General features: G+C 40.6%; 1 protein-coding gene and 1 long non-coding RNA gene across 2 annotated transcripts in view; one reads left to right on the forward strand and one right to left on the reverse strand.

The window, feature by feature from the left end:
* The window catches only part of LOC311028995, a 386,496-nt gene that overhangs the window by 225,526 nt on the left and 146,887 nt on the right, over positions 1-14,083 (forward strand). The window lies entirely within an intron of this gene.
* The window catches only part of LOC311028839 (uncharacterized protein), a gene marked incomplete at its 5' end in the record, with an annotated part of 80,038 nt that overhangs the window by 49,887 nt on the left and 16,068 nt on the right, over positions 1-14,083 (reverse strand). The gene's annotated exons all lie outside the window — the stretch shown is intronic.

Below are 14,083 nucleotides of genomic sequence, written 5' to 3' on the forward strand. Positions count from 1 at the left end.
CTGTGTCAGTGGGAATGGGCCAAAATGGGGGAATATATTTTTATATTTTAAGTAAAGCTGACAACTGGGCAGGGCAGGCAGGACAACATGAATATTCCATGTCACGATAATCCTGCCCAAAATGTTCCCGATAATAATCAAAATATGTTTAAAACTCATTTATGCGTAGGGGCATCACCTTACCTTATATCGAATAAACAAATCATTTATTTTGTATGTGATTTGTATCCATCACAGATAAGACACATTGTTCTTTAGCGAACACAATCCACTTATGTTGTTGTGTTTTATATCACGATCTGCCATTAAATCCTATGTGATACATCCGGACACAGAAAGACAGTGTTTTTGATTTGACCCGAGGAAATAATCAGATGAGAGCAGCTACGATCGAATTAGGCATGTCCAATGGAAAATTGTAAATAAATAGAAATGGAAATAACAATCTCAGCACATGATTTATATTACCTGTGTGTAGTGGGAACTTATGTCAAATTGGCTGGTGATGTTGATGAGCCACTGCTTTGCCCTCTCAAAGTCAGAGAAGCCAACACTCCATGAGCCATCCACAATATAGACCAGGTCGTTTACAGCTGTACTGCAGCCTACACACACACACACACACACACACACATATACATGCACAGTAATCAAAGACACATAATCCACATTTCAGACTCAAGAGGTAAGTATCTAATACTTTGTTGGGCTCCGTAGAACAGAGTGGTACCTGCGCGGACGTCATCCTCCTCTGCAGCCTCCAGGCAGCTCAGCAGCAACGTTGCACTCCACAATGACCACAGCAACATGGCTCCTTCAGAGAGCGGTCCGACCTGGCAACCAACCCGCATTTCAACAATGGCTTCAGAACATTTTGTCTAGTCATTTCTGATTAGGCATGGCACGATATGAACATTTCTTGTCATGATTATCTTGGCCAAAATTTTTTTATAATATCCCGGTAATCATCAAAATTGTGTGTGTATATATACAGTATATATATATGTGTGTGTGTGTGCATATACTGGAATAACTTATCACCTCGTCATTAAGAAACAAATATTGTCATTGCATCACAAATATGACATCTGACATCCTTTTTAGTGAAATAAATAAACGATATAATATGATCTTGAATCATAACTTCTCCCTGCCTTAAAATAAAGGATAAAGATCATCAAAATTAATAATATTGTATCCTGTATTTTTTAAACCAGGCTCTATCTTCCTCTTCTCTAACAATATAGTGAGCTTGACCGTTTTTTTTTTCAAGTCAAAATGCTTATCCTTATAATGGAAATGATGCATGATACATTTATTGCAACATTAAAATATACACACATGTAATATTCATGTGTATGTGTTAGAAGGACTAGAAGTCCATAAAAAGTCCAATGAGTAGACTGTGTTGTGATGTTGGGTTGGCACACCTATGGATGCAAAGTCACCACATCTCTTTCTCCACTGTCCTCCTCTCTTCCTCATCCTCCTCCACGTTGCTGTAGAATGTGTTGTACATATTGTGCCATGTGACATGTAGTTTAGTATCCCAGTGTGTTTCCTGCAAAGCCCGTGTTCATTCTGCAGCACAAACATGGCTCCAGCGACCACAAGGCTGGGCCCGAGAAAATAACAACGTGAGCGCTGTGCTGGGATATAAACATGGCAGAGAGGGCTGTAGAGTACTGGCAGAGGCTTTAAAGACAGGGGAGGATCAGTCAGCCACCACAGCCTTGCTGTTCCCCTTCACTCTCTTTCTCTTTCACTCTCTTTTATTTGGCTCGCGATTATAGAACCAGGATACACCAACATGTATCCACTTGTTAATTCAATTCAGTTTGCAGTTTCTTAGCCTGAGAAAGTTGGTTAACGCAAAAATATTCTTTTTATCATACAACCCGTATCACAAGAGAGGGGTTGCCGTTTTTGATTTCCCCTACTTAACATTAAGGTAGACATTAAGGTCTTTATTCCAAAATATATTTGATCTTATAATAATAATAAATGCAAAATCAACTAAAGCTGCTGGAGGGTTGTCATGCACAAGGCCAACACACAGATATACGACAACAAATAGAGAAAATAAAAACAAAATAAACATAATATACACACACAGGAAAGACATGTTATTCACCGGGCAAAAATAATATGAGAACGGCGCTAAATTTACAAAATGATTAGCAAGGAAAAAGCAACAGGCAGACAGTATCGTTTATAAAATACACAACTCCCCATATAACACGATGGAAAGCAAACAGGCTGAGATTCAAGAGGCCTTTGAATCATTCTATAAACAGCCTCATTCCAGAGTACTGGACCATGCAGAAGATCACATTGGCTGCGGTCGACGACGTCAACCACATCTCCTCGACCTCGAGGGAAAAGGTCACGAGGTCAAGGAACGGTGAGAAGGAGAACTCATCAGGATTTAGGGAAAGACGTGCGCACATTCGACTGCACGTTCTCTAAGCTACGTAAATATAACGCGACAGCTGATGACTGACAGCTGATGACTGACGTGGGTCTGCGGTGGTGAAACTACAGTGATGGACTACAAAAACCACATGGTCGACTTCTGCCCATGTTGTTGGTTCTATAAACAGCTCCTTCAGTAACAGGCTTCAGTCCCAGCAGCTCCTCCTTCCTGCTGCTGTGACAATCGAACCAACAGACCAACACTGTTCAAAAATGTGAATTTGACCATTCAGTCATATTTTGCTATGTTTACCTGTTTATTAATTATTATAGGCCTACATTGCTTTTTTAACTGATGCTTCTTGTTATTGTATTAACGCTCCCATTTACTGCTGGAACACTGTAAATATCCCACTGTGGGGCAAATAAAGGATTGTCTTATTTTAAATGTGGACAGCCAGCTCACTAATGTAATTTTATTTCCAAGGTTTGAAATTACATTCAAAATAGTTTAGAGTTTATATGAAAAATTCAGTTATTAATTGTTTGATTTATGGAGATGAGGTTGGAACATGATTTGAAACAAATAAATAGAAATTGAATGAAATTGTTATCACTGTCCTCACATTTATCAACACAATTTAAATTAGCAGCTAAATGTCTGCATGGACATTATTGTTAAACAGGGATGCAAACTTGTCACCTTTCGGCGAAATTCGCCGTTTTTGTTCCGAAAAAGGTCATCTGTGGCTGTATCCGAAACCGCATACTATACTGCTAGTACGTACTGATTTGGCCAAAATGTAGTATGCAGTATGCAGTATGCAAACAAAAGCAAAATCTGCAGTATGCGAAAAGTTCCCGGATGTCGTACTGATTGGGAGAATATTTCCAGTATGCATCCGACCAGTCTACTCTGCCTACTGTTTCCCACAATGCAATGCGCTGGAGCCTGGATAAATCGAGTAATGACGGAGCAAGAGAGCGTTTCCAGGGGAATACAAACGCCGGAGCTGGGACGAAAAAAAAAAAAAAAAACGCCGGAGCAGTACGGCGTTTATATTTGTTTACATAAGTACAGTGCAGGGCCGGAGTGGGACTCATTTTCAGCCCTGGAGTTTCATACCTCAGACCGGCCCACTTTAGATCACGACCTATTATATTAAAATAATGTAATTATAACTTTACATGTTAAGCATACAATAGCGCACTGTTCTCTAAAGCCTTGTAATTCCGTGTATTTTCACACAGCCTTGTGGGCACAAGTGCCCATAGTTCGGCCGTGTTCAGCTGTCTGTTTCCCGGCTGGTTTGCGTGCGGCGCGTCTTGGCGTTTCGCGTTCGACGGAGAGTCCGCCTGTGTGGACTCTTGTGGACCTGGGCGGGCCGGTGTTTGACCGATGTCCGCGGGCTTTTCAGCCAGCTCTGAGGGTGATAGTCCCGACAGCTCGGCTGGGTTCTTGTGTCTATTTACCTGCGGGAATCCCCGCGACGCATACACGTGATACCCACTCCACTCAGTGCCATGACTGAACACCGGCACAAAAATAAATAAAAATAATAATTGAACACCGGCCCTCGCGGCCCAAAAGTCAGACCGGCCCACCGGGAATTGTCCCGGTCCTCCCGATTAGCCACTCCGGGCCTGGTACAGTGCATAGGCTACTTGATTATTGTGACGAAAGCTATATAGGTACAATAGAAATCCAGGCTGTTGTACATATGAAATGAAAAAAAGTACTCTGTTAATTCAAACTTTTTTTTATTAATATTTGGTGATTTCTGTACATGCAGAGCTCCCGAGACAGCGCTATATACTGTATACTGTCCACTACAAACAGCGGTTAAGATAACTGGCTTGCTGTCTCCCCCGGGACGACGACGCATGTTGGCCGGCGGAACACCTCTGGAGACTGGCTGCTGCCTCTGAGACGACCCGCTCCTTCCGGAGCTTCACTTCTCCGAAAACATCGAGGCAAATTACTAAACAGCCGTCATTTGGGTAAACTAACCGCACATTGGGGATCTAAACGGTTACTTTCTCGCATGAAAAAATATAAAAATGTAATAAAGTGACATAATAACAGCGCTACAGCGGGAAATAAAACAGCTTTTCGCCTGTTTTACAACTACCGCTGCCGGTCGCCACGAAATGCATTCTGGGAAACTTGCATACTGCATACTGCGGTGTGAACGGCGTCGGTCTGCTGAAGTAGCATACTGAATCCCACATTCAGTACGCAGTATACAGTATATACTAACGCAGTATGTAGTAGGCAGTACGGTAGTATGCGGTTTCGGATACAGCCTGTGTGATTCATGGAGATCTGCAATAAAAATATTTCGGGGGGGGGGGGCGTCCAAGTAATCGGCGAACGCAAGCTGTCATAAATATTTATTCCAAGCTTGTTCGTTTGGCCAACCCGTGTAATCATGTCATCTTCGGGTCTGTAGCTGCCTTGATGCCGTACTAGACAGGAGTGACGTTGGTACGCTTCAAAAACGTCATGGTACAGACACACCAACTCCGGCAGCGACGCAACGGACCGTCGAACGCACCGGCGAGTGGGCAGTTCTGTGTTCAAGTTGGATCAATTGGATAGACGTCCTGCGAAGTGGGCGGGACTTGAGTTTTGCTCTGCCGTTTCCAACATGGCGGCCGGGCCACAAACGATCTCATTTTACAGTTAAACTACACGCTAAAGCATGTTTCTGAAAACATTTGAGGCGGGAAATGTGTAGTGCAGTAACAGAATCTGGATTCATATTTGATCAACACTGTCTAGTTTGATAGTTTGAACGAAGTTTCTGGAGCCGGCGGCATTGCGTTGGACGGACGGCATTTGCATAAAGTTCAATCCATCGAACTTTATGCAAATTCACGTACGGCGACAGGGCAGTCAATTCGACGTGCCGTATCCATCATGCGGAGCTCCTGCTCTACATAGACAATGAATGGGATCCGTTGACTTGACGTCTGCTGCCGGAGTTGGTGTGTCTGTACCATCAGGCTTTCTAACGTAGGCTAACGTGCTAATGTCAGACAGTTCGCTGACATACGCATCGCAAATCACAACCATTTTTGCTGGTTACAATAACGGTGTTATCGGATAGTACAGTGTCTATTTCTCAGGAACCTTTGAAAAATCTAAGCGAGAAAACAACGTTAAATGTACCTACCATACCTTCACATTAAAAAAAAAAACCTAAAATAAATAATGGAAAATCAACGGAGCAAAGGCTTACTCTGATATCGATGTAATGTTAGCGAATGAGGGGTGAGAAGCCCCCTACCTCCCCTTGCTAATATTTATTCCGTTCGTCCAGAGTCAAATCTATTCTTGAGGTTCCAAATATTTTCAAAGCAGTTTGTCTTTCAATGTGAGGAGTCGATCGAGTTATTTTATGTTCCGTCGTTTGAAGCAAACCTTTTAGCCCTGGCATTGGTCTCCCATTATTTATACCTTCACTGGAAGGGAAGTCCATTTTCCAGGCTCTCGCCAGCCCCCTTCAGTGAGGCAGAGGAATAACATTGAAGCATATGCAATATATATATATATATATATGTGTGTGTTTATATATATATATATATATATATTCCGCGAGGGGGTTTGGGTCCTTGTCACCTTTTTCATCCCTGATGAGTTTGCACCCCTGGTTAAATATGCAAGATGGGCATATTGAATGGCCGATTACTTTAAATATTCCTTTTGCAAAGAATTGTGGGCCGGCGTTATGTCCTTTCCTTTGGTAAAGGAAGGTTCTGTTTCCTAAAGGAGATATGAAAGGAAGCATTGAAGCATTTTTCCTTAACATTTACATAATTCAAACAGCTCTTATCATGGCTGCTTATCTAAATACTAAATACTCTTCATTCTGTCAGGAACCTTCCTAAGAGAAAAATACTTTTCAACCGCAGCCTAGGATTTATTTCTGGAGGCCCTAGAATGACCAGTTATGACTGAGTTTTCCAACTGACCGGTACAAAGCATTTAAAGAGGAACTCATGCCTATATGACTACGATTAATATTACTATACTGTTGATATGACTACTAATGTTAACATTACTACTCTTAATAATACTGCTGTTAATACTAGTGTTAATATTACTACTGCTGTTATTATTACTACTGTTAACATTACTACTACAGTTGATGTTACTACTGCAAATACTACTACTACAGTTAATGATGACTACTGTTAATATTAATATTACTACTGTTAATATTACTACTGCTAATATTACTACTCTCAATATTATTACTGTTAACATTACAACTGTTTATAATACTGCTGTTAATACTAGTGTTATTATTACTACTACCGTTAATATTACTACTTTTATGATTACTACAGTTAATATGACTACTACTGTTAACATTACTACTGTTATGATTACTACTGTTAATATTACTACTACTGTTAACATTACTTCTGTTAATATAACTGCTGTTAATACTATTATTAACATTACTACTACTGTTAATATTATTACTGCTAATAATGCTACTACTGTTAATACGACTACTGCTACTATAATACTTCAGTTAACATGACGAGTACTGTTAATATACATTTTACTGTTAATATTACTACTGCTAACATTATTCATACTGTTAATATTACTACTACTGTTATTACTACTATTTTCAATATTATTACTGTTAATATTACTACTGTTATTTCTCTGTAAATATTATTACTACTGTTAATATAACTACTAATGTTAATATTACTACTACTGTTGATATTATTACTACTGTAAATATTACTACTATGGTAATATTACTACTGTTAACATTCTACTGTTAATATTACTGCTGCTAATATTACTACTACCGTTAATATAAATACTTTTGTTAATATTACTACTGTTAACATTACTACTACATTATATATTAACTACTGTTATATATTAACTACAGTTAATATCACTACTATTGTTAATATTTCTAATGTTAATATTACTACTACTTTTAGTATTGCTAGTAGTTCTTTAATGTCCCATTCAGAGAGACAACAGCACTAATGAATTTTAAAAAATGAAGGCGTTAATTCCACAAATGAATCATCCTACATTAAAGCATTCATTATGACAGCCCTCATGTAAACATGTCGTAGTAGTAAACTGAAACAGAAGTATGAACCAGAATAGGTCCTCTTTAATATCCTCCTCATGTACATGTTTGTCTGAAGCCCGATTGCTCACATTCAAAGAGGAAAGCAATGAGAACTGTCAAACTGTTTGTCTACCGTAAATAACACGAGAAAGCTACTGGTAAATGTTTCAAATGTTTCACTACTTCTAAAAGTGTCTCGACCAGAATCCTTGAGAAGATGCTGAATCCATCGATACATCCTCTCCTCCGTGTCTCTTTCATTTCGGAGCGTGCTAGTCATTACAAACATACAGTGTGGATACGTGGGTAGTGGACCTGAATTCTTGCAAACCTCACTCTACATTTGGCGAACCAGACGTGCAGTGCACCAACCACATCAACCACCTCGCTGTCTTTAGCATCACAGAACATTCCTTGTGCACAGATGGTGCTGGGATTGCTCAGCGCCTTTGGTTGCTTTACGAGACAAATATGAGAAAAACTCCAACACTGCCATACAGTATATTCCTCTCATGGTCCACTACTATTTCTGACTCATGGCCCGGAATATTTGCAGGTTCTGGCATTGTTGGGAATTTGTATCGAATACCTCCTCGAAAGACCAGTGTTTCTGCATGTTACTGTAATTCACATAAACATAACTACTTATCATTTTCTAAAGCATGTTGTGAATCTTTTTACATGTTGCTGTGTTTTACAGTGTTTGTGACTTGCAACATAAATAATACATGACATGATTTTTCTTGTCTTTCAGTACATTCAATATCATTGAATAGTCACACAGTAGAAAGTGATTCCTTCAGTTTATTATCAAATCGATGTGCATCCCTGTGTTGCAAGGGGACAATAAACGATCCTTGAATCCTTTAAATGGTAAATGTTCCTAAAGCACTTTTCCACCACTCAAGGTACTTTACACTACATGTCTGCATTCAGCCATTCACACTCATTCATACACTGATGGCAGAGGAGCCGTCTGCACATCAGGATCTAATCTAATCTCACTCATTCACACTCATTGACACACCGATGGCTCAGCCTTCTGGGGCAAATTTGGGGGTTCAGTATCTTGCCCAAGGACACTTCAGCATGCAGACTGGAGGAGCCGGGAATCAAACTACTGACCCACAGCCGCCCTTTAATCCTTGAATAATGGCATGTGTAAATAACTGACGTTAACGGTAAATGCAGATATGAGGTTAATTTATTCCTGCCTGTGTAAAGGATGAGTGGAATGATGCAAATATAATAATCATTTCATATTTTTTAAAGTGGTTGACTTAATTTTTCCATCCAGCTGTTTTTTGGGTGATTTTTGAATTTGTGTATGAAAAAGTGGAAACAGAAGAAAAAAGGTTTTACACTTGGCTGAACGTTGGTGAATCAATGATGTCATCTCTTGTAATGCGTTCCAATTATGCCTAACTGCCTCATGACCATCTCAAGAATTACAGCAGGATTCTACAACGTTTGCTGACATTTAAATGGTGATGAATGCTAAAATATAAGTAGAGAAAAGCCAAAGTCAGAGCACTTATTCATGTCAGACCCACAGCGACCTTTACATGATGATACTACATGTCCCAAACCAAAAATAGCTTCCATGTTGAACACCATCCCACACATCTCCTCCATCCTTTCCAAGTCATTCAGGAGTCGAACATGCAGTAATTAAGAGGGAGTTATTTCAGACGACAGATTGAACGAAGAACAGAACTTTAAAATACCAAGAGACAGAGAGACAGAGAGAGAGAGAGAGCGAGACATGTGCTAAGGCAGACGACCTCGCTCACCCATAATCACAGAGGTTGATGTACGCAGTTATACTGTATATTTAGCTTGTCTTCTAGTCGTCCTGATGGCCGGTGGACAAACCAAAACTCATGCCAGGGTGGCATCAAGTGTAGAAAAGGCTGCTAAAAACAGTGGTGGGACATGCAGGTGTAGATATCATATACACAGCTGTAGATGAAACAACAACAACCATCTCCATATCACTATCATCACTTCCATATAGTATGTGATCCACATCACAAAATGTATCTCATGTCCGTCTATCTAGTCCCTGAACATAAGAGCACATGCAGTGAAGCAGCGATGGCCTTACCTTTCTCTTTCAGGTTCTAGTAGTCGGGATGAATTTCACTCTGCTGGGAGAAAGTGAAGAGTGAAGTCTTGACTTAGTAGTGACAGTCCTCCCTCCGGTGGGAGTGTCAGACCGGCCTTTTATACATCACAGCTGGCTTCACCACAGAATGGGATCAACCAATGTGGATCCACACACACACACGCATCCAACGTGTGGACCGACCAGTGTGAAAACCTTAGAAACAACCATGGTTGACCAAAGTGCTGAACAAGCATAAAATGCAGATAAATACAAGCCAAAGAACAATAAAAAGAGAAGAAAACAGTCTGAAATCAATGAAATTTTTAGGAGAAGACGCAAATGAAATGTTTCTGTATTCTGGTGACTTTTTATATGAATCTATAGGCTCTTCCTCAGAATAGAGGCGACCACCACCAAGGCTCCGCCCGGCCGTCGCCACTGTTTCTCTGTCTAGTTCTGGTAAATGGACCCGCATTTATAAAGCGCTTTTCTAGTCTTCCAACCACTCCAAGGGCTTTCATCTGCATGTGCGTCATCGTCACGGGGGACCGGGTTACCGGGGGACACATCCCCCCAATATGGAAATCCAACCCCCCAAAGAAATTCCGTAGATTTATGTTCAAGCTCAGGAAACGGCACTATTTCAGGAACTTTAGTTTGTGGGATTAAACACTGGAGTGGTGGCAGTATTGTACTAAGCACACGTGGCGTACTGCAAAGGAACAAAAGAAGAAGATACATAGTGTGTGTGTGTGTGTGTGTGTGTGTGTGTGTGTGTGTGTGTGTGTGTGTGTGTGTGTGTGTGTGTGTGTGTGTGTGTGTGTGTGTGTGTGTGTGTGTGTACACCTCAGGTAGTGAGAGACAAAAATGAAATGCTGTCAGGTGAGTACCAGCAACACAAACAACACACTGTCTCTCCTTCCACAGTGGTGTTGAAAATATGAGTTCAGATTCAAAGTCAAAATTTAAATAAATTTGGACTGAAAATGTCCTACAATATCATTATATATTGTTTAAAGTTAGAAGCATGAAGTTTTAAAAACAGCGTTATGGTTTTAATCTTTAATATAATTTAACAGGATCTGTCACGAGAATTTGTTTTACTTCTAAAACACATATAACTATGAAATTGAATGAATAATAATGCTAATAATGGATTGGATGTGTACGCCGCTTTTTTCAAGAGACCCTGACAGGGTTCCATGTTCCTTTCAGTCACACACAGTCACAGTCAATAATTCGAGTTATGGAAGTTTTGAATTGAAAATCACCATTTTTAATTTATGAAGTCTTGATTGTTTCCATGCTATTCCTTCCTTTTCTTCCGTAATAATAGCCTTAATTATGCACATTTAACTCAAATGTACTTTAGTTACTGTATTTACACTCAAACTTGAATTAAACTGCCAAAAACGTATTCTGGTTGAGGGCTTACTTGTACCTTGTTGTTTTTATTGTATTTATAAAAATTTAATTTTTAATTATTTTTTCTAGAATTTGTATCCCTTGTTACTATTGTAGGTGCTAAAAGCAGGATGAAGAAATTTACTACACAGCCTGGACAGGAAGGCCCGTCCAAAGCCATTTGATTGACAGCTTGACCCTATCAGGAAGACCAAAACCAGGTAAAAAGAGGGTAAAGTAAAATAAAGGTGCAGGTATAACGACGTGGCACTGAACAGTGGCCAACAAATTATATTGTACTGATACATATACAGAGAGGCGAGGATGAGCTATTTCTGTGCTTGGGAACAGAAAAACACCAGTTGGACAAACATTAGTCTCACATCACCCACACTCAGTGGCGTTCAATCAAACAACTGGCCTGTCGGTCAGACACAAACGTGAGAACACAAGCTGTGGATGAAGCAGACGTTCAATAAAATATCAACCAAGTTTGGATCTGATGCTTGCATGCTGCAGTATTTGAGCAGTACACCGTAGACGAGGTTCGTCTACATGCATACAGACCCACAATTCATTATCCAGGTTTGGCCTCGTGTGAACCTGAAACTTTTAGATTAACCATATGTCGACACTGTCCTTTTTGCTCAGAAGCCAGTGCGACAAGTGGGACAGGCCTCATTTGGTGGAAAGAGAGTGCCTTCTGTTGGTCCAAAACCACTTGCTGGCTCCAAACTGGGACCACACAAACACTCCAGCCTGACAATCCTGTCAGAGCATTATTAAAAACCATGTAGCAATTGAGTCAAATGTTATCACGTAGAACGTTGACATGTCTCGACTGGGCTTTCTCCTTGTGTTAAAGGTTGAGTAGGTAATGTGAAAAAAAAACAGAGAGATTTTGACTTTGAACGCATCGCCAAACTGAAACCAAAAACGTCCCGCCCCCTTCTGTTCAAAGCTGCTCCCCCAGAACAGCAAACAAGTGCTCGAGATCCATAGAGTGCATGCATCATCAAGTGAGCATTGACAAACAGGCAGGACGTCCAATTATTTTCTCCGGCCCGACTTTTTTAAATTGGATGGGGTTTTTACAGTCCTGCCATGGCCACAGATAACATTTTAGATTTTTTTTTATGTCAGAGCATTTCATTTATTCATTGCTATCGAGGATTTCAAGTAACATATAGTGTTCTGAATTGAAACGCCTACTCAACCTTTAATAGAACATGTGTAACCTTGTGATCTTGCAAAGCCCCAAATGGCAGCAAGAGGAAGTAGTTAGAAAATTGTGCCAAAAATCCTGGAAATAGATGCCAGGACTAAATGTATGTCAGGTGGAGATGTTCGAGTTGATAAATTCTGTTTTTCTTGACCTTTTGTGTTCCCATTTAATGGGATCTTTAAAGCAACAATAACTAGTGATGTCCAAATGAAGCTTCGTGAAGCATTTTCTTTATTTTCTGAGCCCAATAGATGGCGCTCTCTGTTCAACAAAGGGTTGAAGGCCGACATATTTCCATTGCTTTCAACCCTTAAAGAAAATGCTTCACGAAGCTTCATTTGGACATCACTAGTTGAAAGCAATGGAAATATATCGGCAATCAACCCTTTGTTGAACAGAGAGCGCCATCTATTGGGCTCTATAAAATGCTTCACGAAGCTTCATTTGGACATCACTAACAATAATTGATTTGTTTGGCCACCTGGGGGCAGCAAATAAGATGTAAACTCAGCATTGACATGCTTCCTTATAGCGTTGCTGTGGAAAAGGTTGGGCTGGTTAACAGGACTGAACAGGGCTTAATGTAGACGTGCCATTAGAGGCTGGTAGAGGAGACAGTGACCACACAGAGGAGATTGGCTCTGAAACAAGTTTCCTTCCAGTCACTCACACACACTCTATCACTGCTGCTGCATAGCAGTGATTAGCAGACCAATGAGACAATCTGCAAAATGGCTGATAATATCATGAACAATCTTTGTGATTTAATTGCCACTTCATAGCCTCATTCCCATCCTGCTTCTTCTGTTTCCCCTGATTGCAGCCAGACTAGTGCAGTTACTTCAGTTTTTTTTTTTTCATCTGATGCCTTCAAGACTCCACAGAAGCTACTTTCACCCTCCACCTCTGGCTGACAAGACTGAAGACATGCCTCTATTAGAGGTGTGGGATATAGTTTGTGATACTGTATCGATTTTTCATGAGTAGTTGAGGGGCCGGAGATTATGATCGACTATATCACTTTTTTTACTTCTGTGGGTTTATTTTACTAATGCCATATAATCCAGACACCTACACACATTTAATTATAGATCTGTGCTCCTTACCCTGGGCCCCTGGTTCTTGGTTCTGGGTGTTATATTGCCTTTTTGTTTCGGAAGTATCACTATTTTTTTCAGCACCCTTGTTATTGTAAAAGGTACTGAGATGGAAAGGGGTGACAGAAGGTGACGTTTTGAAGACGTGTTACGGCCGTCACCCGCGGATTCAACGAGCTGAGAATGTTTATCCAGGAAGAAACAAAGCTGGTAGTTGCTCGCATGAGGCCAACATTGGATACAGCAACACGTATATGATGCACAGCAACTTCACTTGTCCTTGAAGAGTCATGTAAATATGCACAACGAGCAAAAGTTCACCTTTCATGGTTGTTTCCATGCACTGGAGCTAATCGAGCTAAATGACGGATCAGCCCTATTTTAGCCTCTTCACTGGTTACCAGTAGGTCTTAGAACTGGTTTTGAGATTTTAGCGATCACCTTCAAAATACTTCATGAGTCAGCCTCCAGCTACATTGCTGAGTTTCTGCTCCCCTGTGAGGCGGGACACAGCCTCAGATCCTCAGACCAGGTATCTGCTGGCTGACCTCAGTCTCATTCAAGACCAAAGGTGAGTGGGCTTCAGAGAGCGCCATCTTGGACATCACTACTAACTCAATTCACTGTTAGTGAACAGCGCTGTGTTCACGAGGAAGTCTGGTGTGCTGCCTCCCTCTGCTGGAGCAGCAGGGAACTTGTTCTCTGGGTCCCT

This window comes from Eutrigla gurnardus (assembly GCF_963514095.1).
Source record: "Eutrigla gurnardus genome assembly, chromosome: 18".
NCBI lineage: Eukaryota > Metazoa > Chordata > Actinopteri > Perciformes > Triglidae > Eutrigla > Eutrigla gurnardus.